The sequence below is a fragment of the Ascaphus truei genome, chromosome 20 (assembly GCF_040206685.1).
Source record: "Ascaphus truei isolate aAscTru1 chromosome 20, aAscTru1.hap1, whole genome shotgun sequence".
Classification (NCBI taxonomy): domain Eukaryota; kingdom Metazoa; phylum Chordata; class Amphibia; order Anura; family Ascaphidae; genus Ascaphus; species Ascaphus truei.
Window position 1 is genome coordinate 11,041,806 of NC_134502.1, and position 27,532 is coordinate 11,069,337.

At 50.7% G+C, this 27,532-nt stretch overlaps 1 protein-coding gene across 1 annotated transcript in view; it reads left to right on the top strand.

Moving 5' to 3' along the window:
* Positions 1–447: 447 nt before the first annotated feature.
* The window catches only part of LOC142471316 (uncharacterized), a 46,844-nt gene continuing 19,759 nt past the window's right edge, over positions 448–27,532 (top strand). The window contains exon 1 of the mRNA XM_075578156.1: positions 448–487. The gene's annotated coding sequence lies outside the window, so the exon portion shown is untranslated. The remainder of the gene's footprint in view (positions 488–27,532) is intronic.

The window sequence follows — 27,532 nt, forward strand, 5'->3', positions numbered from 1 at the left end:
CTGTATATACTATTTCCTCCCAGCTTTATGTTAGTGGCTGTATATACTATATACCTCCCAGCTTTAGGTTAGTGGCTGTATATACTATATACCTCCCAGCTTTAGGTTAGTGACTGTATATACTATTTCCTCCCAGCTTTAGGTTAGTGACTGTATATACTGTATATACCTCCCAGCTTTAGATTAGTGGCTGTATATACTATATACCTCCCAGCTTTAGGTTAGTGGCTGTATATACTATATACCTCCCAGCTTTAGGTTAGTGACTGTATATACTATATACCTCCCGGCTTGCTCTCTCATCTGAAGTCCGGTCAGCATGTGAGTAGAGATCTCATAACTTCCCCCCAGATGTGCAATGAATGAGACTGAGCCGCCGGACTGGGGCTGTCACTGCTGTGATTGTGTTACCGGGGGGGAGACATTACCACGGGGACCGGAAGTGAGCAGAGCAGACAGGAAGTGCCCACACCGGAGTTATCGCTGGGTGAGTCTCTGTAACAGGAATAATAATATAATATCTTGTGGGAGCCGGTCACACGTGGGGTGGGGGGGACAGTGGGAGCCGGTCACACGTGGGGTGGGGGGGACAGTGGGAGCCGGTCACACGTGGGGTGGGGGGGACAGTGGGAGCCGGTCACACGTGGGGTGGGGGGGACAGTGGGAGCCGGTCACACGTGGGGTGAGGTGGTGGGGGACAGTGGGAGCCGGTCACACGTGGGATGAGGTATGGGGGGCACAGTGGGAGCCGGTCACACGTGGGATGAGGTATGGGGGGGCACAGTGGGAGCCGGTCACACGTGAGGTGGGGGGGGGGGGGGACAGTGGGAGCCGGTCACACGTGGGATGGGGGGGTGGGGGGACAGTGGGAGCCGGTCACACAGAGGATGAGGTGGGGGTGGGGACAGTGGGAGACGGTCACACGTGGGATGAGATGGGGGGGGACAGTGGGAGCCGGTCACACGTGGGATGAGATGGGGGGGGTGTAAAGTGGGAGCCAATCACACGTGGGATTATGTGGGGGGGACAGTGGGAGCCGGTCACACGTGGGATGAAGTGGGGGACGGGACAGTGGGAGCCGGTCACATGTGGGAGGGGGACAGTGGGAGCCGGTCACACATGGGATGAGATGGGGGGGGGACAGTGGGAGCCGGTTACACGTGGGATGAGGTGGTGGGGGACAGTGGGAGCCGGTCACACGTGGGATGATGTGGGGGGGGGGCAAAGTGGGAGCCGGTCACACGTGGGGTGAGGTGGGGGGGGGGACAGTGGGAGCCGGTCACGGTGGGGACGGGGGGGGACAGTGGGAGCCGGTCACACAGCGGATGAGGTGGGGGGGGGGGACAGTGGGAGACGGTCACACGTGAGATGAGATGGGGGGGGACAGTGGGAGCCGGTCACACGTGGGATGAAATGGGGGGGGGACAGTGGGAGCCGGTCACACGTGGGATGAGATGGGGAGGGGGATGTGGGAGCCGGTCACACGTGGGATGATATGGGGGGGGGGACAGTGGGAGCCGGTCACACATGGGATGAGTTTGGGGGGACAGTGGGAGCCGGTCACACGTGGGATGAGATGGGGGGGGGGGGGGACAGTGGGAGCCGGTCCCACATTTAATGAGGTGGGGGGGATAGTGGGAGTCGGTCACGTGGGATGAGGTGGGGGGGGGGGGACAGTGGGAGCCGGTCACACATGGGATGAGGTGGGAAGGGACAGTGGGAGCCGGTCACACGTGGGATGAGGTGGGGGGAGGACAGTGGGAGCCGGTCACACAGCGGATGAGGTGGGGGGGGGGGACAGTGGGAGACGGTCACACATGGGATGAGATGGGGGGGGGGGACAGTGGGAGCCAGTCACACGTGGGATAAGATGGGGGGGGGGACAGTGGGAGCCGGTCACACGTGGGATGAGATGGGGGGGGGGGAAGTTGGAGCCGGTCACACGTGGGATGATATGGGGGGGGGGGACAGTGGGAGCCGGTCACACATGGAATGAGTTGGGGGGGACAGTGGGAGCCGGTCACACGTGGGATGAGATGGGGGGGGGGACAGTGGGAGCCGGTCCCACATTTGATGAGGTGGGGGGGATAGTGGGAGTCGGTCACGTGGGATGAGGTGGGGGGGGGGGGACAGTGGGAGCCGGTCACACGTGGGATGAGGTGGGGGGGCAGTGGGAGCCGGTCACACGTGGGATGAGGTGGGAAGGGACAGTGGGAGCCGGTCACATGTGGGATGAGGTGGGGGGGGACAGTGGGAGCCGGTCACATGTGGGATGAGGTGGGAAGGGACAGTGGGAGCCGGTCACATGTGGGATGAGGTGGGGGGGGACAGTGGGAGCCGGTCACACGTGGGATGACGTGGGGGGGTACAGTGGTAGCCGGTTACACGTGGGATGAGGTGGGGGGGGGGGGGCAGTGGGAGCCGGTCACACGTGGGATAAGGTGGCCCAGTGCTACTGTGTGTGACCTGGAGTAGATTGCTATGGGCCAGATATACTAAGTGCTGCTATGCATATGATTGGGCCAGAATGTTTTATTGAGCAGTGCTGCTTAGTAATATGGCTTATATCACCTATATATGTGTCAGGCGGTTAGGTGAGCGCTGCGTACATGAGATAACAGTACCCACTATATATAGATATAGCTCAGAACACACACACAGACACACACACACACACACGAGACTAGGATTGTATTACCTCCGATTTTATACCGGACAGGCATCGGAATTACCTCCCATCTTTAGATTAGTGACTGTATATATCTCCCAGCTTTAGGTTAGTGACTCAGAGTTTCCATAGTAACCGCTAGAGGCTTTTGCATGTCTCTCCTGTTTGATCTCACTCAGCCGCCGTACTGGGGGTGTCGCTGCAGGGATTTTGTTACGGGGGGAGAGATTTCCACGGGGACAGGAAGTGGGCAGAGCAGTGGGAGCCGGTCACACGTGGGATGAGGTGAGGGGGGAGGGGACAGTGGGAGCCGATCACATGTGGGATGAGATGAAAGGTGGGCAGTGGGAGCCGGTAACACTTGGGATGAGGTGTGGGGGGGGGGACAGTGGGAGCCGGTAACACTTGGGATGAGGTGGGGGGGGTGGACAGTGGGAGCCGGTAACACTTGGGATGAGGTGGGGGGGACGGTGGGAGCCGGTCACACGTGGGATGAGGTGGGGGGGGGGGGGTGGTGAGAGCCGGTCACATGTGAGATGAGGTGACCCAGTGCTACTGTGTGTGACCTGGAGTAGATTGCTGTGGGACAGATATACTAAGTGCTGCTATTCATATGATTGGGCCAGAATGCTTTATGGAGCAGCGCTGCTTAGTAATATCCGAAAAAAATGCTGTGAATAAAGCGCTAAAGTGCCTAAATAACTAGCTAGTGATACAATCAATAATACACTCTTTATATAAAGATAGGCTGCCTGATACCTACTGTCCAGTACTGACAGAATCAAACGTAAAACAAAATACACCTGGCGCCAAATATTGTCCAATAAGAAGGTCCTGTGATCCTCAGGAACCCGCACAAGTGCTTTCAGGTCATGTAACCAGAAAAAACAAACAGAGAACAGATCATAGCATATAACTGCTGGGTGATGTCAGCCTATGCTAAAGACAATACATACAGACTTAAAGTAACAGACTAAAATAATTGATTAAAACATAATGAACTATGTCATTAAACAAGGAACCGCAGTACAATGAAAGAGAGCTGTTGATCCGGAGATGGTAAAATAAAAACCCTACTTACAAGAAGCAGGGTGACAACAGGCGGTGATAAATTGAGGTTGGTCTCCAGAGGTATCAGGGTGATGGTCAGGCAGAGCTACCACTCTGTGACGCTGATGACGTCGACAAAATCTCCCTGTAGTCGCTCACGGGAAAGCGCCTGGGAGGGCGCTTAGTAATATGGCTTATATCCCCTATATATGTGTCAGGCGGTTTAGTTAGGTGAGCGCTGCGTAAATGAGATAACAGGACGGTTAGGGGCGGTATATTGTTTGAACACAGCCAATCGTGTACATATGATGAAAAGGCCTTCGATGCAGGTTACATGTGTCGGGTTGTGTAACGTTTCAAATAGATCTATATATCACTGTTACGCCGGTGCTGCCCGCAGACCAGACCCGTCCCCTGAGCTGAAGGGGGAAGTGGTAATACACGCACCCGCAGCAAAGGGAGCGTGTCCAGAGTGTGGTATGAAGCGTTGCCAGGCCAGGTGTAGTAAGGTAGACAATACTTGCCGGTACCGGTTGTAGAGATAGAGTGATGAATGCCTTGCCGAGGTCGGAGTGGAGAGTGGAGATAGGTCGTTGGCCAAGCCGTGTTCAAGGGGTTACCAGAGTGAGCGTTGTCCAAGGAGTGCCGAGATCGAGAGCCAGAGGGGGTAGTTGTACAAGCCGCGTCAGAACCTGTGAAAACACTGAGAGAATCCCGAAGTACTTCCATACAGAGACTATGTCGAGCAAAGACTGAGAGCAGAGAGGAGCTAGATAAAGCAGGAAGGTCCAATTAGGAATGGAGGCGGGACAGGAAGAGCTACAGGGAGACACTGCAGATTGGTGCAGGCATAACAGGCCAGGTGAGTCTTGTTGGTAACCTGAGTATGCTCGTGCAGTGTGCGGGGGCGGAGCCTGAGGTCCGGGGGACGGGAAGAAGAGTGTGCAGACTGAGCGTGCTCCGTAACTCGTGTACGCGCGTGAACCGAGCCAGTGGATGGTGCAGGTGTGCGTGCAGGAGGGCGTGGGCGCGCGCGGCGCTGTACAGAGGAATCGCCGAGGGGAGTGATCCGGCGGCAGGGGCGGGGAGCCGTGGAGGCCGGTAAGGCAGGACTGTTTTGTGTGTCCAGGGGCTCCCTGCGGGGAGGGAGTGCTCTGTGTGAGGAGCGTGGAGAACGCCGATTCCTGACAGTACCCCCCTCTTCAGGAACGGCCTCAGGACGGTCCAAGAACGGTTTCTCTGGAAACTTTTTCCTGAAGGACTTAAGAAGAGCCGGGGCATGAATGTCCTTTGAAGGAACCCAGGATCTCTCTTCAGGGCCAAAGCCCTTCCACTGCACCAAGAACTGGAGCTGACCCCTGGATAGGCGAGAATCCAAAAGAGAGTGAACCTCGTATTCCTCGTTATTTTGTATAGTAATGGGATCCGGTTTACGGGGCTGATCCGGAAAGAAGTGACTGGAGATAAATGGTTTTAAAAGGGACACATGAAAGACATTGGGAATCTTCATACTGGGTGGTAGTTGGAGCCGGAATGCCACGGGATTGATTTGTTCACAAATAGGGAAAGGACCCAGGAACTTGGGTGCCAGTTTAGGAGATGGTACCTTGAGGTGGATATTCTTAGAGGAGAGCCATACCAAATCCCCTGGTATGTAACTGGGCGCCGAACGACGACGACGATCGGCCTGTAGTTTCGACCCGCGGGAGGAGTTGAGAAGGGTAGACTGAATCCTGGACCATGCGGTTTGGAGGGAAGAAATGCGTTCATCTACGGCTGGTACTCCAGAAGGAATGTTGGGGATGGGAAGACAGGGAGGGTGGAACCCATAATTTATAAAGAAGGGCGACTCCCGGGTGGACTAGTTTTTGGCAGAATTGACGGCATACTCTGCCCAAAAGAGGAGTTGAGCCCAATCATCCTGGAAATCGGATATGAAACATCTCAGGTACTTCTTCAGGGATTGATTGATTCTCTCCGTTTGTCCATTGGACTGAGGATGATAGGCAGAAGAGAAAGAAGAAGAGATGCCCAATCTCTTCGTGAAAGCTCTCCAAAATTTGGATACGAACTGAGAACCTCTGTCAGAAACAATGGACGAAGGGATCCCATGAATCCGGAAAATCTGCTCCGTAAAGATATCAGCAAGGGCGGGGGAGGTGGGTAATCCTTTAAGTGGAATGAAATGGGACATCTTTGAGAACCTGTCCACGACCACCAAGATAGTGTTCATTCCTCTGGACCTGGGCAACTCCATGATGAAGTCCATCGAAATGTGGGACCAGGGGCGGTCGGGAACTGGAAGGGGTAACAGAAAATCCTGAGGCTTTTGACGGAGAGTCTTGCTTTGAGCGGACGTGGGACAGGCGCGGGTAAACTCCAAAATATCTTGAGACATCCTTGGCCACCAGAAATTCCGACGAATGAGATCAGTAGTCTTCTTAAAACCTGGATGACCTGCATATTTAAAGGAGTGACCCCAAGACAGGACCTCTGGAACAAATTTAGAAGGTACAAAGAGTTTGTTGTCGGGAACGACCAAGTCCTTGGGAATGCGTCTCTGGGAGTGCAAAATCTTGTCAAGATTCTTAAAAGAAGACGTGGCGAGAATCCTCTCATGCGGAAGGACAGTCTCCAAAGATTCCTCTGGCCTCTCTTCAGAAGAATGTATTCAGGAGAGAGCGTCTGCCTTAACGTTCTTGGTCCCGGGGATATAGGAAAGGTGAAAATCGAATCGGGGAAAAAAAAGGGCCCAACGAGCCTGTCGTGGACCAAGGCGTCGAGCGTTCTCTATGTAAAGAAGGTTCTTGTGGTCCGTGAGGATAGTAAACGGCTCTTTCGACCCCTCCAGCAGGTGTCTCCACTCTTGAAGAGCCATCTTCACGGCCAGAAGTTCCCTGTTACCCACGTCATAGTTCCTCTCGGCAGACGAGAATTTCTTGGAAAAATATGCACAGGGATGTAACTTATCTTGGGGCGTGGGTCTCTGAGAAAGAACGGCACCAGCGCCGCAATCAGAAGCGTCGACCTCCAGGATGAAGGGAAGTTCATGTCGGGATGACGGAGAATAGGTGCGGATATAAAGGCTTCCTTGAGTGTCTCGAAGGCGGAGATGGCCTTGGATGACCAAGCAGAAGGATCGGCTCCTTTTTTGGTGAGCGCAGTAAGGGGTGCCACAATGGTGGAAAAACGCCGTATAAACTTACGATAATAATTAGCGAACCCTAAAAAACATTGTATGGCCTTGAGAGAGTTGGGTCTTGGCCATTCAGTGACTGCTTGAAGTTTACCGGAGTCCATCATAAACCCCTCATCGGAAATGATGTACCCCAGGAACGGAGTAGAGGTCGTATGAAAGGCGCACTTCTCCAGTTTGGCGTACAAATGGTGTTCCCGGAGACGGGAAAGGACGTAGGAGGTTTGGCGTATGCGGTCCTGGAGATCTTTGGAAAAAATCAGGATATCATCCAAGTATACAATAACAAAAACATTGAGTACCTTACGAAAGACGTCGTTGATGAAATCCTGGAAGACAGCGGGAGCATTACATAAGCCGAAAGGCATTACCAGATATTCGTAGTGTCCACTACGCGTGTTGAAGGCCGTCTTCCATTCATCCCCCTTCCTGATGCGCACCAGGTTATAGGCACCACGCAGATCCAACTTGGAAAAAATCTTGGCCCCCTGTAATTTATCGAACAGTTCGGTAATAAGGGGAAGGGGGTAACGATTTTTAATAGTGATGTGGTTTAAACCCCTGTAGTCGATGCAAGGCCTCAACGACCCGTCCTTTTTCTTGATGAAGAAAAACCCCGCCCCTGATGGGGAATTGGAGTGACGAATAAAGCCTTTTTTGAGATTCTCCTGGATATATTCATCCATAGCGTGAGATTCTGGTAACGACAAGGGGTAGGTCTTGGACTTGGGTAGGGAGTAACCAGGAACTAGATCGATTGGACAATCGTAAGTCCTGTGTGGCGGCAAGAGGTCTGACTGTACCTTATTGAAAACGTTCCAGAATTGATGGTAAACGGAAGGTAGAATAACTTCGGGAACAGAGGTATTGGCCAGCAGTTGATGAGTCTCGCCTGACCTCGGCCTCCAGGAAATGGGAGCGGAGGAAGTCCAGTCAATGAGAAGATTGTTAAGCTGTAGCCAAGGAAGACCAAGGGTGATGGGTATCCCAGGAGCGTGAATGGCATCGAGAACTAAGGTCTCCTTGTGCAGATGTGAAGACAGAAGCAAGGGAGCCGTCTCTAAGGAGATGTGAGCCGGGGTAAGAGGACGTCCATCGATACCGACGAGTGTGATGGGAACCTTCTTTCTCACTAGTGGTATGCGGTTTACCCTGGCGAATTCAAGATCCACAAAGTTTCCTCCAGCTCCTGAGTCAATGAAAGCGGCAGTAGAAGTCTTGAACTTATCGCCTGAAAGGAAGACTGAAAATGTAAGTTTCTTAGGGAGTTCATCATTATGAAGGGGACGTGGAGACATTACACCCAGAGAGAGCCCCTCTGTACTCACTGGGTGTTCCCGTTTCCCAGACACAGTGGACACTGCCGAACCAGATGTTCCATGGATCCGCAGTAGAAACACAATCCCCCGGCGTGGCGGAACTGCCGTATCGGTCGTTGTACCCCCAATTGCATTGGCTCTGGCAACTCCAGTGCAGGACGAAGAGGTGTGGTAGCACTTGGGGGAGCAGGAGTGCTGCTGAGAGTACTGGAGAACGAAATTTGAAAGTTATGGAAGCGAGTGCGCTGACGCTCTGAGCGGCGTACCTGGATGCGTTGATCCACTCGGACGGCCAAATCAATCAGGACCTCCAGTTGATCCGGCCTGGATTGGCGAGAGAGTTCGTCCTTGATGGGATCTGCCTGGCCTTGCCAGAATACGGAGACGAGAGCCTCTTGTCCCCAGTTAGTCTCGGCTGCAAGAGTCCGGAATTCCACAGCATACTGCGTCACCATCCGCCGTCCCTGAGTGATCTGGAGGAGAGAAACAGATGCCATCTCCCGACGAGCGGGGGAATCGAATACCCGTTGAAACTCGGCTTTAAATGCCGTGTAATCTTGGGTAAGGTCAGAACGTCGCTCCCAAACCGGGGAAGCCCAAGCCAGGGCGCTGCCAGTGAGGAGGTTATAAATGTAGGCTACCTTCTTGCGATCAGTATTGTAGAGATGGGGGGCCATTTCAAACTGCACCTCACACTGGTTTAGGAAACCCCTACAATCTTGCGGTTCACCTGCATAAGGCTTGGAGGGAGGAATCCTTACATCTGAGCTGCTAACTGCGCTTGCGGAGTGGGGGCTTACATCTGGCGGGGTCGCGGTCGGTACCCTGTCTGAGAGTACTGCGACCTGGCGTGTAAGTGCCACAATTTGATCCGCCATGGCCTGGTTTTGCTGAAGCAGATTAGAGAGAAACTGCTGTAGTTCGGTCTGGTCTGCGTCTTGTGGGCTCGACATAATGTTACGCCGGTGCTGCCCGCAGACCAGACCCGTCCCCTGAGCTGAAGGGGGAAGTAGTAATACACGCACCCGCAGTAAAGGGAGCGTGTCCGGAGTGTGGTTCAAGGGGTTACCAGAGTGAGCGTTGTCCAAGGAGTGCCGAGATCGAGAGCCAGAGGGGGTAGTCGTACAAGCCGCGTCAGAACCTGTGAAAACACTGAGAGAATCCCGAAGTACTTCCATACAGAGACTATGTCGAGCAAAGACTGAGAGCAGAGAGGAGCTAGATAAAGCAGGAAGGTCCAATTAGGAATGGAGGCGGGACAGGAAGAGCTACAGGGAGACACTGCAGATTGGTGCAGGCATAACAGGCCAGGTGAGTCTTGTTGGTAACCTGAGTATGCTCGTGCAGTGTGCGGGGGCGGAGCCTGAGGTCCGGGGGACGGGAAGAAGAGTGTGCAGACTGAGCGTGCTCCGTAACTCGTGTACGCGCGTGACCCGAGCCAGTTGATGGTGCAGGTGTGCGTGCTGGAGGGCGTGGGCGCGCGCTGAGCTGTACAGAGGAATCGCCGAGGGGAGTGATCCCGCGACGGCGGCGGGGAGCCGTGGAGGCCGGTAAGGCAGGATTGTTTTGTGTGTCCAGGGGCTCCCTGCGGGGAGGGAGTGCTCTGTGTGAGGAGCGTGGAGAACGCCGATTCCTGACAATCACTTCATAAAGAACAAGATAAATATATAATCTCAAATGACATTATGACACTGCATTACTATGGCAACTCAACGCCGTGTGACGTCCACTGCGTCATTTGACGCGATTCGCAAGGAGATGGAAGGCAACAGCAAGGAGGCATCTGATCATACTTATAGGAAGCATACGCACAAACACAGCTAAACTGATGCAGCCCCTGCAAGGTCAGAACCCAAACCCAGCTCTGCTAAAGCTCTAACACAGGCCCTCATTCTCTCTCATCTTGACTACTGTAACCTCCTGTTGTCCAGCCTTCCTGCCTCTCATCTGTCTCCCCTACAATCTGTAACTGTGCTCTGTATATATTGTATTGTCTCCTGTAACCTCCTGCTGTCCGGCCTTCCTGCCTCACACCTGTCTCCCCTACAATCTGTAACTGTGCTCAGAATATATTGTATTCTCTCCCGTCTCTTGTAACCTCCTGCTGTCCGGCCTTCCTGCCTCTCTCCCCTACAATCTGTAACTGTGCTCTGTATATATTGTATTCTCCCCTGGCTCCCCTACAATCTGTAACTGTGCTCTGTACAATCTGTAACTGTGCTCTGTATATATTGTATTCTCTCCCGTCTTGTAACCTCCTGCTGTCCACTTTACACCATCCCGACTCTTGCGTTATGCTCAAGGATGTCTTCTCTCCAACCCTTTTGTATCTAAAGCCCTCTCCCACCTGAAACCTTTCTCACAGACTGTCCCACACCTCTGTAATGCCCTTCCCCTCAATATTCGACTAGCACCCTCTCTATCCACCTTTAGGACCAATTTTTAAACTCACCACTTTAATGAAGCATATGAGTAGCTCCGTGACTGATACTATACACCTAATACACTGACCTTGGCCCCCTGCAGACGCACTTACCAGAACACCCTCCTATTGTCTCTGTACTTTCGTCCTACTTTCCAATTAGATTGTAAGCTCTTCGGGCAGGTACTCCTTTTCCTAATGTTACTTTTATGTCTTAAGTGCTTATTCCCATTATTATTTATATATACAAAACTCAAAATCTGTGTCTGTGTGTTTGTGCGCGCTCTCATTGGCTGTCATTGACTGTCAAGCTCTCCCATTGGCTGACTGCGGGGCGGGCCTTGGCTCTCTCGGTCTCTGAGTGCAAGACAGGGTGATGTCAATATATACACACACGAGAGAGGAGATACATATATTATATACACACAGAGAGAGGGGAGATACATATATTATATTCACACAGAGAGAGAGGGGAGATACATATATTATATACACACAGAGAGAGGGGAGATGCATATATTATATACACACAGAGAGAGGGGAGAGTTACATATATTATATACAGTGTTCGACAAACCTATACATTTGCACGCCCCGGGCGAGTGGATTTAACATCGTGGCGAGCTCCTATTGGCCAAGCAGCACACGTTTAGTACTAGGTGGCGAGTAGATTTTTTGGTTATTTGTCGACCACTGATTATATACACACACAGAGAGAGGGGAGATTCATATATTGTTATATACACACAGAGAGAGAGGGGAGATACATATATTATATGCACACACAGAGAGAGAGGGGAGATACATATATTATATACACACAGAGAGAGAGGGGAGATGCATATACAGGAGGGCCCCGGGTATACAGCGGGTTCAGTTCCAGGGGCCCGCCGTATAGTGAAAATCGCCAGAAAGCAGATCCAGCGATTTTCAGGTCTATGCATGCGCAAACCGGCATTTTCGCCGTTCTGCGCATGCGCGACCTATGGTCTGCGCGCGCAAACTACGGTATGAGCGCGCAAACTACGGTCTGTGCATGCGCGCCGGGTGCACCGCCCATTCTGCGCATGCGCGTTTTACGAGCCAACAAGGTGGCCCCCTTCTCGGTGCCGCAGTATCGGCGTATCGCCGAAAAGCAGAGCGCCTAGAAGCGGGGCCGTGCTGTATTATATACACAGAGAGAGAGACGGGATATACATATATTATATACACACAGAGAGAGGGGAGATACATATATTATATACACACACACAGAGAGGGGAGATACATATATTATATACACAGAGAGAGGGGAGATACATATATTATATACACAGAGAGAGGGGAGATACATATTATATACACATACAGAGAGAGGGGAGATACATATATTATATACACACACAGAGAGGGGAGATATATATATTATATACACACAAAGAGAGGGGAGATACATATATTATATACACACAGAGAGAGGGGAGATTCATATATTATATACACACAGAGAGAGGGGAGATACATATATTATATACACACACACAGAGAGGGGAGATACATATATTATATACACACACAGAGAGAGGGGAGATACATATATTATATACACACAGAGAGGGGAGATACATATATTATATACACACACAGAGAGAGGGGAGATACATATATTATACACACAGAGAGAGGGGAGATACATCTACTATATATTTCTGAAAGCACTGTATGTCTGCGTCCCTAGCGGCAATCTCATTGGTCCCTTGGCCTGCCCGCCCCCGCACCTCTCATTGGCCTGAGGCAGAGTGACGGGCAAAAACACACACACACCCACACACCCCCCTCACACACACACACACACACACACACACACACCCCTCACACACACACACTCTCCCCCGTCAGTTGGACCGCAGCTCACCTTCCACACACACCCCCCCCTCCTCTCCCGGTGCCCCTCACTCTCTCCCCCCACCTCACCCAAATCCCCACGCTCCGCAACATCCCCAGCCGCACCATCACCCTCACCGTGCGCCGCGGCCCTCCTGCTCAGCAGCAAACTCCAGGCTCCTCCCCCCTCGCGGCGCGGCCCGGGCCTCCTGCTCTCCCCCTCACGTGCGCCGCTACCGTAGCGGGGAAGCGCGGCCCGGGCCTTTTGCTCTCCCCCTCACGTGCGCCGCTACCGGAGAGGGGAAGCGCGGCGCGGGACTCCCCCTCACGTGCGCCGCTACCGGAGAGGGGAAGCGCGGCGCGGGACTCCCCCTCACGTGCGCCGCTACCGGAGAGGGGAAGCGCGGCCCGGGCCTTTTGCTCTCCCCCTCACGTGCGCCGCTACCGGAGAGGGGAAGCGCGGCGCGGCACTCCCCCTCACGTGCGCCGGCTCCCGGACGGAGGGGAAGCGCGGCGCGGGACTCCTGCCACTCTTGCCCCCCCCCCCCACCCCCGGCTTCCCGAACTCACCTCCTGCCCCAGCCAGATGCCACGGGGTCAAGGTAAGTCACCCACCGTCTCCCACCCACGCACTGTCACCCAGTCACCCACCCAGTCACCCACACACCCACCCAGTCACTTTCACCCAGTCAGCCACCCACCCAGTCACCCACCCACTCACTCAGTCACCCACTCAGTCACCCACCCACTCAGTCACCCACCCACCCACTCAGTCACCCACTCACTTAGTCACCCAAAAACTCACTTAGTCACCCACCCACTCACTCAGTCAAGTCACCCACCCAGTCAAGTCAGTCACCCACACAACCAGTCAGTCAGCCACCCACCCACCCACCCAGTCAGTCAAGTCAGTCAAGTCAGCCACCCACCCAGTCAGTCACCCACCCAGTCAGTCAGTCACGCACCCACCCACCCAGTCACCCACCCACCCACACACCCACCCAGTCACTTTCACCCAGTCACCCACCCACCCAGTCAAAACCCAGTCACCCACCCACCCACTCAGTCAACTCAGTCAACTCAGTCACCCACCCACTCACCCACCCACTCAGTCACCCACCCACCCACTCAGTCACCCACCCACCCACTCAGTCACCCACCCAGTCACTCAGTCACACACCCAGTCACTCAGTCACCCACCCATTCAGTCACCCACCCAGTCACTCAGTCAGTCACCCATTCAGTCAGTCACCCATTCAGTCAGTCACCCACTCACCCACTCACCCACCCAGTCAGTCACCCACTCATCCACCCAGTCAGTCACCCACTCACCCACCCAGTCAGTCACCCACTCACCCAGTCAGTCACCCACTCACCCAGTCAGTCACCCACTCACCCACCCAGTCAGTCACCCACTCACCCACCCAGTCAGTCACCCACTCACCCACCCAGTCAGTCACCCAGTCAGTCACCCACTCACCCACCCAGTCAGTCACCCACTTACCCACCCAGTCAGTCTCCCACTCACCCACCCAGTCAGTCACCCACTCACCCACCCAGTCAGTCACCCACTCACCCACCCAGTCAGTCACCCAGTCAGTCACCCACTCACCCACCCAGTCAGTCACCCACTTACCCACCCAGTCAGTCTCCCACTCACCCACCCAGTCAGTCTCCCACTCACCCACCCAGTCAGTCTCCCACTCACCCACCCAGTCAGTCTCCCACTCACCCACCCAGTCAGTCTCCCACTCACCCACCCAGTCAGTCTCCCACCCACCCAGTCAGTCTCCCACTCACCCACCCAGTCAGTCTCCCACTCACCCACCCAGTCAGTCTCCCACTCACCCACCCAGCCAGTCTCCCACTCACCCACCCAGTCAGTCTCCCACTCACCCACCCAGTCAGTCTCCCACTCACCCACCCAGTCAGTCTCCCACTCACCCACCCATTCAGTTTCCCACCCAGTCAGTCTCCCACCCAGTCAGTCTCCCACCCAGTCAGTCTCCCACCCAGTCAGTCTCCCACCCAGTCAGTCTCCCACCCAGTCAGTCTCCCACCCAGTCAGTCTCCCACCCAGTCAGTCTCCCACCCAGTCAGTCTCCCACCCAGTCAGTCTCCCACCCAGTCAGTCTCCCACCCAGTCAGTCTCCCACCCACTCTCCCACTCAGTCTCCCACTCACCCACCCATTCAGTTTCCCACTCATCCACCCATTCAGTTTCCCACTCATCCACCCATTCAGTTTCCCACTCACCCACCCATTCAGTCTCACACTCACCCACCCAGTCTCACCCAAAACCACCCACCCAGTCACTGACCCCACCCACCCACTCACCGACCCCACCCACTCACCGACCCCACCTACCCACTCACTGACCCCACCTACCCACTCACTGACCCACCCAGTCACCGACCCCAGTCACTGACCCACCCAGTCACCGACCCTGAAAAAGTCACCCAGTCACCGACCCACCCACTGACCCAAAGTCACCCACCCACCCAAAGTCACCCACCCACCCACCAACCCAGAGTCACCCACCCACCCACCGACCCAAAGTCACCCACCCACCGACCCAAAGTCACCCACCCACCGACCCAAAGTCATCCACCCCCCGACCCAACTGAAAACTCACCCACCGACCCAACTCACCCACCCAACCACCGACCCAAAGTCACCCACCGACCCAAAGTCACCCACCCACCGACCCAAAGTCAAACCGACCCAAAGTCACCCACCCACCCACCGACCCAAAGTCACCCACCCACCAACCCAAAGTCACCCACCCACCCACCGACCCAAAGTCACCCACCCACCGACCCAAAGTCACCCACCCACCGACCCAAAGTCACCCACCCACCGACCCAAAGTCACCCACCTACCGACCCAAAGTCAAACCGACCCAAAGTCACCCACCCAGTCACTGACCCAAAGTCACCCACTCAGTCACCAACCCACCCACCCACTCAGTCAAGTGTCACCCACCCACCCACACAGTCACCCACACACTCAGTCAACTCAGTCACCCACCTAGCTGTCAAGGGGGGGTGGGGGAAGCCTAACCCTGTCGTACGCCCCCCCCAAAATTACATCCTGGGCAACGCCGGGTCTCTCAGCTAGTATATTATATATACACACAGAGAGGGGAGATACATATATATATACACACAGAGAGAGGGGAGATACATATACAGGAGGGCCCCGGGTATACAGCGGATTCCGTTCTAGGGGCCCGCTGTATAGTGAAAATCGCCGGAAAGCGTATCCGGCGATTTTCAGGTCTATGCATGCGCAAACCGGCATTTTCGCCGTTCTGCGCATGCGCAACCTATGGTCTGCGCACGCAAACTACGGTATGAGTGCGCAAACTACGGTCTGTGCATGCGCGCCGGGCGCACCCGCCCGTTTTGCAGTACAGTACACCTCTCCCACACCATTCCTTTGAATGTGTGTCTTTCTGGTTTCAATCACATTCCTGCTTGCTACATAGCTGATGATTACTGCGCATGCGTCTATAACTTTACCACTGCTTGCTTGCAAAGTTCAAAAGTAAGTGACCAAAAAAAAATTCTCGTCATTTTTTATTTTTATTTTCTACACAAGCCTGCCTAAACCATCTTGATATTATGATATTCAATCTGTGCTGTAGCTTTTGACAGCGACACTGTGCTTTTTACTGCACATGGTTGATTTGTGTGGTTTTTATGTATATGGGGGTGTGGGGATCAAATTATTATGACCTGCCTGTTGAAAATATGTCATGTCTTTGAACTACAGTACAGCTAATCCTTCATGCAGCTTTAGCCTGTACCTCCTCCCCCCCCCGCAGACACACACAGGGCTCGCTCAAGGATTTGAACTTCTTATCGACACCTCTGCAGAACCATTCCGTTTCTAAAGCTTGTCATTGTGCTTTTAATCGACCCTGGCCGAGCATAACCTCTCTGCGCCTGCGTGTAATCCTCTTTGGGAAGGGAGCAACATACAGTACTGTAGCACACCTCTCTGTAATCCTCTTTGGGAAGGGTGCTAGCTGATGATTACTGTGCATGACTCACCCATCCACCCCCCCCCCCAAACCTTTGAGGCATTGTTTACGGTAACGCTTGTGATAATCCCTTCTCGAATTTGATATGTAAATCTGATTTGCACAGCACTGTGAAATTGAGAGTTAAAAAAAACATAATCTGATTCATGTTTTTGATGCAGTAAGGTACAACTTTTTGTCATTCTTTATTTTTCTTTGGTGAAGGGGGGGGGGGGGGTCAATGATTATGATTAGCATGAATGTAAAGAAATATTTATTTTATTTTATCAGGAACAAAAAATACAAATATACAAATAATCATGAATAATACAAAATGCAGTCTTTATTCAGTTCTTCTGTCAGTTGAAAATTGAGGGCCGGTGGATAATCATGAATAATGCACATTGATAATAATATTAATTAATAATATATAATATATAATAATATAACATGTTCTGTCTTTATCTTCTTCCTCATTCTGTGTACAGTAGTTCATTGAGAGAGGGGAGGTTTTGTGTACATCATGACTGCACTTTAGATACACTTTACTGTACACACAGTTCACACAATGTACACATGATACCCCCTCCCTCTTTACATCATTTTTTTCTCTGAAAAGACAAGAAAAGAAAACATTAGTGCAGTTAGGTGCATATTATGGCATTGTGTACTGTATAGCTACTCCATATTGGACTACAGTATGCAGTTAGTACTGTCAAACTAGTCTATACTGGAACTACTGTATACTGGAACTACTGTTAAATACTTTGCAACCAGATGGCTAGTGCTGCTCTCTCAGGAAAGAAAAAAATTGTGTAGTTAGGTGCATATTATAGCATTGTGTACTGTATAGCTACTCCATATTGGACTACAGTATGCAGTTAGTACTGCCAAACTAGTCTATAGTGGAACTACTGTATACTGTGACTACTGTTAAATACTGTACTTTGTAACCAGATGGCTAGAGCTGCTCTCTCAGGAAAGAAAAAATCTGTGCCATAGTTACCTGTATCATACTGTACTTACAAAACTACATTACAGTACTATACCATACTACCTTCCTGATGCTTGCCCATTACGCGCGATTATAATGGTCAACACAGTCACAATATGGTCAATATATTTATTGCATCGTTCCACGTGAGTACATCGTTCCAAAAACTCATTATGCCTTGCGCCAACTCATCCTTCTTGGAGGGTTTCACGCCTTTCTGGATATGATCCTTCAGCTGATGCCAGACCATTTCGATAGGATTGAAGTCTGGAGATCTGTCATTGGAGGGGGAAAAAATGAGTGGGGAAAAATGAGACACGGTTACCACACTTACTCCGCTGGCGTCTTCACCCAGTTGATACCGCGCTCAAGAATATACGCTGTTGACGCGTGTGCTTCGGATCGTTGTCCTGGTAGAAACGGTGACCATCTGGGAAGTCACGTGTGATGTATTCCACAATCTCAGGCACAATTTGATCTTGGAAAAAAAGCTTTATTCATGATTCCTATAACAAGAAAAGAAAAGTGCTCAAAAAACTGCACACTAGTACAGTACAGTACAGTGCATAAGGCAAAAGCGTGTGACTTATTTTACCTTCAAAGATGACAATGCATCCTGGTCCACGCCTAGAGATGGCACCCCACACATGCATCTTCACTGGGTGTTTTGGACGTGGCTTCATAGATATGCGACCTTTTTTGTGGAATGCAAAGGTGGCAAATCTCTCCAGCGATACAGTAGACTCGTCAGTGAAGATGCAATCCTGGAAAGTTTCTCCACTGTCGATCCATGCCTGGACCTGGACCACTCTTGATCTTGTTAACATCCCTTATCATTGGGTACACTCTGTAATGACAAGGAATAATTTTATAGGTACAGTACAGTTTCTTAAACAACACTTTAACCTCCTGTACTGTCCAGTACTAACCTCACACGTCCATATTTCCATCCAATTCTGCGTCTCATCTTCTTTATGCTGGTCTCGGATACAGTGAGATTGTGATTTTGCAGCAGAGTGTATTTGACCATTAAGGCACTCTTCTCATATGCAGCATTATAAACAATAATAGATATACTGTATTATATACATATACCGACATAACTATAAAATTAGATAGATCTATACTATATAGTTATATTAATATGCAGCAATATCAACAATAATAGATATACTGTATTATATAGTTATATAAATATACTTACGCGGTAGTTACCGTTGGTGTCCTCGTGCGTTGTTTGGTTTTTCCGTGTGCATGATAGCACATGGTGGTTGATGGCACAACGAGGCCAGAAGCAGCTAACCAGCGTTGGATATCTGCAATTCATTGTCCACTCGTGTACATCTCCTTAATTCTCATGCTGAGATCCTTTGAAATCTTTTTAACAGGTATTGCTGCGAGTAGAAAGAAATACAAGCACAAGAATGTATATTCGATGTTTAGTCTGTGTATTCAATGTGTAGTGCATCCACAAAATGGATGGTGTATTTATACGTTAATGACTTACATTAGAGTACGCCCACTTTTAACACATGTACCTCGTCGCCAAGCATAAAAGGTTACACACTTTGCATACAGTAGCCCACCACGCGATGATCTGTATCTGAACTTTACCTTGTCCAGAAACTGCATTGTGCCATCTGCTTCCATGGATCAACCCCGATTCTACGGACGCAGGAAGCCACTCGCCTCTGCTGTGCCTAGCACACAGAAAAAGCGAAAGACAAGAGCCATTTCCAAGCCAAGTCCAAAGTGAAAGGCTAAGGCTAATAAAGAAAACCTTCTGCTGACCCCAAAGGCTAAGGGTTTTAATACACGTAAGCCTTATTATGTCAGGAAGAAATTCGGTGATGTACACTCGAGGCAAAACAAATGGCAGCCAACCCATCGAACCCGCAGGCCACTTCCTCGATTACGCTTCGACGTCTCTGCCGCTGCTCTCCCGGAAATCTACAGCCCATCTTCTCCACTACTCGTCCACGACGCTGCCGCCGCTCTCCCAGAAACCCACAGCCCATCTTCTCCACTACTCTTCGACGACGCTGCCCCATGTCTCCCGGAAATCCACGGGTCACTTTCTCCATCCCTCTTCGGCGACGCTGCCGCTTCTCTCCTGGAAATCCACAGGTCGCCTCCTCCATCCCTCTTCGACGACGCTGCCGCTTCTCTCCAGGGAACCCCCATCTCATCCTCCATAGCACCCATCCACCCTGATGTCCACAGCACCCCATGCACAAGTACCAGCTCGTTAGACCGCATGCTGAATGGCTTAAGTGTCGATATCCCCGGGAACTTTACTATACTGGTAAAGATAGATCTTATTTTAGAGACCATGCTAAATATGGATCAACGGATGGAGAAGATGGATCGATGGATGGAGAAGATAGAGACTGACATAGCGGGGATACACAATTTGCTCGGTGTTCATGCCCCTGTATCCCGACGCCGGAGCAGGAGGGTGGCATGAATGTGATGAATGGGACTTTCGACCACCTTCCAATTCCAAGCGTACTCCCTCTACCAGAAGAATTTGTGTACATGTATGCCGTTGAGGAGGAGGATAACATGACAACCCCGTCAAGACCACGCCAGGAGACAACACGGCGACCAAGACAGGAGGAAAGCTTCCTCCCAGACAACCTTCCCTCGCCCGCCGCCACAAGCACACCCGCTCCCAGAAGCACACCCGCTCCCAGAATCCAACCTACATACGCTTACAGTGCCCGACATTATCCTGCGCGAGCTGCCACTGGCACTCGGGGAGAAGTATAGGGTGATGAGTGCTGGTTTACCACAGAAGTATGGCATGTTAATTTTTAAGCACCACGTGACCTACTTGGTGTACTGCGGGTGGGCCAACAATGTAAACTACGAAGGAAATCGCGAAAAAAGGGCGCTTCCTGAAAATTTCCTCTAATTATTGTGGAGGAATTGCGGCGCTATTTTTCAACTCCAGATCCTTTAATGAAAAATCGTTCGAGACTCCATTAATGGCATTTTGCGTCATACAAGGCATCGGCCCTGGAAGGACAATCTGGTGGGGATCAAATTTGCGTGACTGTTCAACTGTTGTTTATTTTTTTACTTTTTGCGTGTTTTAACTTGTATTAATAAAGAAATGTTTTTACTTAAACAAGACCTGCACAATTCCAGTCCTCGAAGGCCGCAAACAGGCCCGGTTTTCAAGGTTATCCTGAAAATCGGGCCTGTTTACGGCCCTCGAGGACTGGAGTTTTGCAGTCCTCACTTACTGTACTATACACCATCCTACTGTAAATGTTTTGACTTTCTGTACATAAATGTTTTCACTAGCAGTAAACCATACACCTGTTAATGTTTGGAATTGCTGTACACTTTAAATGTTTTTAAATTGTATTGGTAAATAAATGTTTTTGTACTTGCTCAAATAAACGAAAATGTTGATTTGTTTTAAATTGTTCCATTGTCCCCTTGTATACTGTAACAAAATAGTATTTCTAGAACATACTGCACTGTCCAGGCATACTGTACAGTACTGTATTGTATACTGTAGGCATGCTCAGTACTATACATCACAAGAGTATTAAAACAATACATGTATAGAATACACATATGTACTGGAATACATGTAGAATAAATGCATACTTTTTATTTTTCGGATTTATTATACAGTATATATAAAAAAAGTATTGTATACGGTCTGAAAACAACAGCATACTGTTTCAGGTTTTCTATGAAGCTCTCAGTTACAGTATTCTATCCTAATCAATAACAACGGCCACTAAACTGTAGACTCCGGTACGTGGTTTTTTAAATCCGATTCAGCAATGTGCAGGCATTGTTACACAAAGCGATATTATCCATCGAAATCCCTCCATGTGCCGTTTTCCACATGAGATGACAAAGTTTTCTTTTCTGAGGAAAAACAAAAGTACAAGTTTTACTGTAATGGTCAGTCAGCCCCCTAAAGAAATTCCCACAGTCAGTCCCACCAATAATTTTCTCGGGGGGCGTCTCCTGTTCACATGCGCATGCGCCCACTGTAGATGTGATGACACGCATATGCGTTTCAAGAAGGTTCCAATGCGCATGCGCCTAGCTTTCCACCAATTGTGCAGTATCTACTGTAGAAGCTGCTAAGCCAATGATATTGCTTACAGGAGAATCGCTTGACTGTGCATTGATATTGATATTTCAAAAAAAGAATAAAATACGGCAACATTACTCACCATAGACTTTGCCAATCAGCTGACGCAGTGCCACTGCCAGTCCCGTATTCTTGATTATACACGTCGTTGACAGGTGACAGCGGGACTACTACACCTGTAATCAGCTGAAGAGGCTTGAAATCACTTAGGTACATGCAAGCTTGCTGGAATCTGTACGTGAAATCTGGCTCAGGCTGCAGGTATCCGGGCGGGGACAGACAACAAGGTTTGCCGGTCACCAGGTTTTCACTGACGGTCGGACAGTTATTGGAAGATGGCGCATTGCTTGCCAGCGACTGACGTTTCTTAGTTGTTTTTTTTTTTTTTTCAACTTTCAATTTTTATTTGTGGTTATCAGGTATACAGAAACGCACCTCCCATAGGCGTACATTACAGATAGGCCACTTTTAACAACCGTCAACAATGACAGCATCAGACGAACGACATAAAGGGAAGCAGGACATGACTAACTGGACTCACTGGACTGGTGGGAGGGCACAGAGGGTAGGAGGGGACGGGGGGGGGGTCTCTTGCTGGATTCTGGAGAAGAGTTCCTGCGAGCCAATACAACTGTGTCGCGGTACTGCTGGCCGTACTGCCTACAATAACTGCTGGATGGCACTACCCAGTGTGACCCTACGTCGATGTCGTGTCTGTCCCATCCAAGGAGAACGCATTTGTGAATATTAATGCAAAATTGTAGCGGCCTCCACCCTTGGGATGTTGGGTTGGTCTAGCCACGGGCTCCAGACTTTTAGAAATTTGGTGCCAGAGTCGTTGACCCAACTCGTCAACTGTTCCATCTGGCAAACGTGCCAAATTCGGTTCCTGATTTTGGGGATAGTTGGAATCGCATTCTGCTTCCACAGTGCTGCGATCTCGCACCGGGTGGCGGTCGCGAAGTGCGTGACCAGTTTATGTGTTGTCCTAGACATTGCCTGGGGCCGCCTGCCCACGAGGAACAGCCACGGGTCCAGGGGGATCTCTAATTCGAGAATCCCTTGTAGCCAGTCTCGAATTGCTTCCCAAATCGGGACCACCCTAGGGCAAGACCACAGCATGTGTTTAATGTCAGCCAATTCCCCGCACTGTTTTGGGCACTGCGGCGAATAACCTCTAACAAATTTAGCTAATTTCACTGGGGTATGGTACCACCGCATTAGGACCTTATACGCGTTCTCCTTCAATGTGACACATATTGAGCTCTTAGCGGCAGCTTGCAATATGTAGTCCCAGTCTTCGTCCTCTAAACTTTCCCCTAGATTCGTCTCCCATTGTCGCATGTACCGCAGTCGGGGGTGGTCTATATGAGCCGGACAGACTACCTCCCTGTACATCCGAGATGTCAGTCCCCGTGTGTCCGTTGGTCTGGAACACAGCTGTTCGAAATTAGTTCGTGCAGGACGAACAAGAAATTTGTTATAAAATGCCCTGACCTGGAGGAATCTAAATAATTCTGAATTTGGAAAATTTGATACCTCTTTGAACCAATCGAACGTCTTGATAGATCCCTTACCCCCCAGGTCTTTTAATCGGTTGTACCCTGCCTGCGTCCATTTTACAAATTTCTCGCTCAGCAGCCCCGGAGCAAAATCCGGGTTGCCCCATAGGGGGGCCATCAATGTGTGGGGGGTGGTTAAGTTAGCTTTAAATTTAGATGTCTCCCAGACCGCTAAAGAGTTCGCCACTGCGCAGAGCGGCGTTCCAATGCCTTTTTTGCATCGTTTTGGTAGCCAGATCAAGTTATGGAGTGCAACTGGCGCACAGCATTCTCCCTCTAATTCTGTCCAACGTCTATTTGTGGGGTCCGCGTGCCACAGGATGATTTGGGACAATTGTGCCGCTTTATAGTATGCCATCAAGCAAGGTACCGATAATCCTCCTTTTGTCACTGGTTTTGTCAGTAGACTTTTTGCAATTCGGGGACGTTTCTTATTCCAAATAAATTGTATGATGTGAGTTTGAAGGGCATGGATCTCTGACTTAATCACCGGGATTGGTAGGGTTTGAAACAGATACAATAGCTTGGGCAACAGGTTCATCTTTACGCTGTTAATCCTGCCGAACCACGATATCCCGTAACCCGCCCAAACCTTGAGATCGTCCTTTAACTTCTTCATCATTTTGGGGAAATTTGCCTTATACAAGGTATTGTAATCCCTGGTGATATATACCCCTAAATATTTGATTGCGGAGGATTGCCATTGAAAATTAAAGTTAAGTTCCAATAGTTTTTCTGTGTGTTTTGGCAAGTTGATATTGAGCGCCTCTGACTTAGCCTGGTTAATTTTGAACCCTGAGACCATGCCAAAGGTGCCCAGGATCTCAAAGACATTGGGCAGGGACGTCAACGGTTTAGAGATAGTTAGGATCACGTCGTCTGCATATAGCGCAGCCTTGTGATGTTGCTCTCCCAGTTGGATTCCTGTTATATCGGGGCTTAGTCTAATATGGGCAGCGAGGGGTTCAATGCAGAGAGCAAAAAGTAATGGGGACAGCGGGCAACCCTGGCGGGTCCCACTGCGTATATTGAATATTTCTGAAGGGAAACCCTGATGTCTTACCCTAGCCGTGGGTCCTGCGTAGAGTGCCATTATTGCCTCAAGAAGGCGGCCCCCGAACCCAAACGCCCCAAGCGTCTCTCTTAAATAGGACCAATCAATACGATCGAATGCCTTTTCGGCGTCCAGGCTCAACACCATTGACGGTATGCTTTTCTTTTTTGCCAAATCTATCAGATCAATTACCCGCCTGGTGTTATCTGCTGCCTGTCTGCCTGCGATAAATCCTACTTGATCCGGATGGATCAAGCCCGGAAGGACACTACCCACCCTGTTTGCTATCAGTTTGGAAATTTTTTTTAGATCCGAATTGATCAGGGAGATTGGCCGGTAGCTCTTGCAGTCTGCCGGGTCCTTACCGGGTTTGTGGATCACTGAGATAGACGCCTGGAGCATCTGGGCCGGGAAGGGCTCTCCCTCCAGGATCCCATTGAATAATTTCAGTAGATGTGGGGCTAGTGTTTTACAGAATTTTTTATAGTACAAATTGGAGTATCCATCAGGGCCTGGAGCTTTAGCTGGTTTGAGGGACTTGATTACCTCCGTTATCTCTTCCAGGGTGAAATCACCCTGTAGGGCTGCCCTTTCGACCCTGCCCAGGGTCGGGAGTCGTGCCTCAGCTAGAAACCGCCGTAATGTAGCTGATGTTTTTTGGTTGTGGGTGACCTTATCTCCATCGTATAGTTTAGCATAGTATTGTCGGAAAGCTTCCACTATTTGTCTAGGATCGGAGGTAAGATCACCCCGCTGCGTTTTAATTGCCGCTATTCTAAAATTTGGAAGCTTGTTTCGGAGCTTATTGGCTAGTAAGGTATCTGGCTTGTTGGCTTTTTCATAGAATCTGCGCTTGGACCAGGTCAACTCCCTCTCGGCCTGGGATGATAACACTAGATTAAGGGCCGCCTTTGTATCTATTAATTCCTGCCACGTGTGCTGGTTTTTATCCGCGGAATGCTGTGCAGTGAGGAGTGTTAGTTTCGCCTGCAGCTCCTTTATTTTAAGTGTTTTCTCCCGCTTCCGCTTACCAGCTATATTCATGAGAAATCCTCTGAGAGTAGCCTTATGGGCTTCCCAGAGTGTGGCTTGCGATTGTACACTTCCTATGTTTTCACTAAAGAAGTCTTTTATCCGGTCTCGTATCGCCCTTTCAGTAGCGGGGGCTTTGAGAAGAAGCTCGTTGAGCTTCCAATTTGCTCCGGGTCTGTCCAGCCCGATCAGTGTGCACCTCAGCTCAATAGGTGCGTGGTCGGACCACGAGATCTCGTGGATCTCTGTATGGCCCACCACTGGAACCACTCTGTTTGATACTAGGAAGTAGTCTATGCGGCTATATCTGTCATGGGGGTGCGAGTAAAAAGTGTATTCCCTGGTAGTCGGGTGTTGTTCCCGCCACATATCTATCAGCTGGCAGACCTGTAGGCCGTCACGTATTGTTAGTAAGTCCTGTCTGTGGGCCACGTTAGATTGGGTGCATCTGTCCAAGTCAGGGTCCATCGTTCGATTTAATTCTCCCGCAAGGAATATACTGCCCTTGGCCCGTTTATGCAGTTTAGCAAAAAATTGCTCAAAAAAAACAGGGTCCTGTTCACAAGGGGCGTATATGGTTGCTAAAGTGATTTGCTGGCCTTGTATAGTGCCCGTTAAGATCAGAAATCTCCCCTGTACATCAGCATGTTGATTCTCTATGGTAAAGGCGAGCCTATTATGTATAATAATTGCCACCCTTTTTTTTTGACATCTGCGGATGCAAGATAATATGTTCTATAACTTTTATCAAGGAACCTTGGGTGGTTTAGGCGGGAAAAATGCGTTTCCTGTAGGAAGACAATGTCAGCTTTCCGCCGATTGTAATCCCTAAAAGCCATTCTTCGTTTAGCAGGGCTATTAAATCCCTTCACATTATGGGAAATCATTGTGATGTCATTACTCATCTGAGCTGTATGTTGTGGGTAAGCTGTGTAACGGCCGCTGGCTCTGGTGGGTTCTTTGCGCCTGCTGATTCCGTCTCCGGCCTTCAGCTGGTATCCTTCCCTCCAGTATCGATGGAGCTATATCGGTGGCTGAGGGGGTAGGGGGGCTGACACACAAGGGGGGTGGGGAGGGGAACATATACACACACAAAAAGACAAGTATTAGAACAATGGTCACATGACTTAGGTACCCGTACCGTAGTCCTGCGATCCTAGCCCTTGGGTAAACGGCGGGGGAGCTCGTCCGCCCTCTCTCTTGGCATCCCTCCCCTTCCCATGCCGCCTCCCCCTCCCAAGGGACTTTGTCGGTAACCTCTAGCCTAAGACCGGCTAGTCCCGACCTGGAGTACATGCGGAGGTCGAGGCCGGGTTATAACCCCCCGCCCCTCTCCGGTTAGCTAATAGAAGCTATAGACAGAACGTGTAACCTCAACTTGAACTGTAACTTTAACTCGACCCCTTAGCAGCATCTTGCCTCTGCCTCATCTGTCTACTTACTATACTGTCTGCACTGTCCTTTCTCCTTTTACTTACTAGCCTTTCTCCCTTCCTATCTCCGCGTCTTCACTCTCTCCGCATCTCTCCCAACTCCTATCTTACTTTTGCCTTGCTCCGTATGCACGTCCCCCTTCTTTTCACGCAACCTGCTTTCAACTTTCTCGTGCTTAGTCGTCACTTCTGATCATTTCCCTCTCATTTTGTTTCTCCAGCTATTGTGATCCTTCCGTCCGTCCTCCATGGGCTCTTCCTCCCTGCGTTCCCTTGCCCTCCCCTTCTCTCTTTAACTTACCTCGTCTGTCTACTTACTATACTTTCTGCCATGTCCTTTCTCGTCTTACTTACTCGTCCTTCTCACTTACTACCTCCACCTCTTCGCTCTCTCCACCCCTCTCCCCTCTCCCAACATGCTTGTGCCTTGCTCTATATACACGTCCCCCTTCTTTTCGCGCCACCTGCTTTCACCTTTCTTATCCTTATTCGTCATTACTGATCACTTCCCCCTACCATCCTACTACTTCCCTCGCTGCGGCTCCTACTCTTTTGCCTTTCCGCCCGTCTTAACCTATCCCCTATCCATCTATCCGCTCCGTATGCCTGGTCCTCGTAGCCTTCTTCCCTTTCGCTTTATTGGAAGGCGCAGTCTACCCCTGCTCCCCTCCTCCCTGTTCGCGCCGTGTCCCAAGTTCAGTCTCGGTCCCTGCTCATGGTGTTGTATACGGGCCCTCTCGCGATGTCTGTGTAGAATCTCCTGATATCCGGTACGGCCGTGCGCCG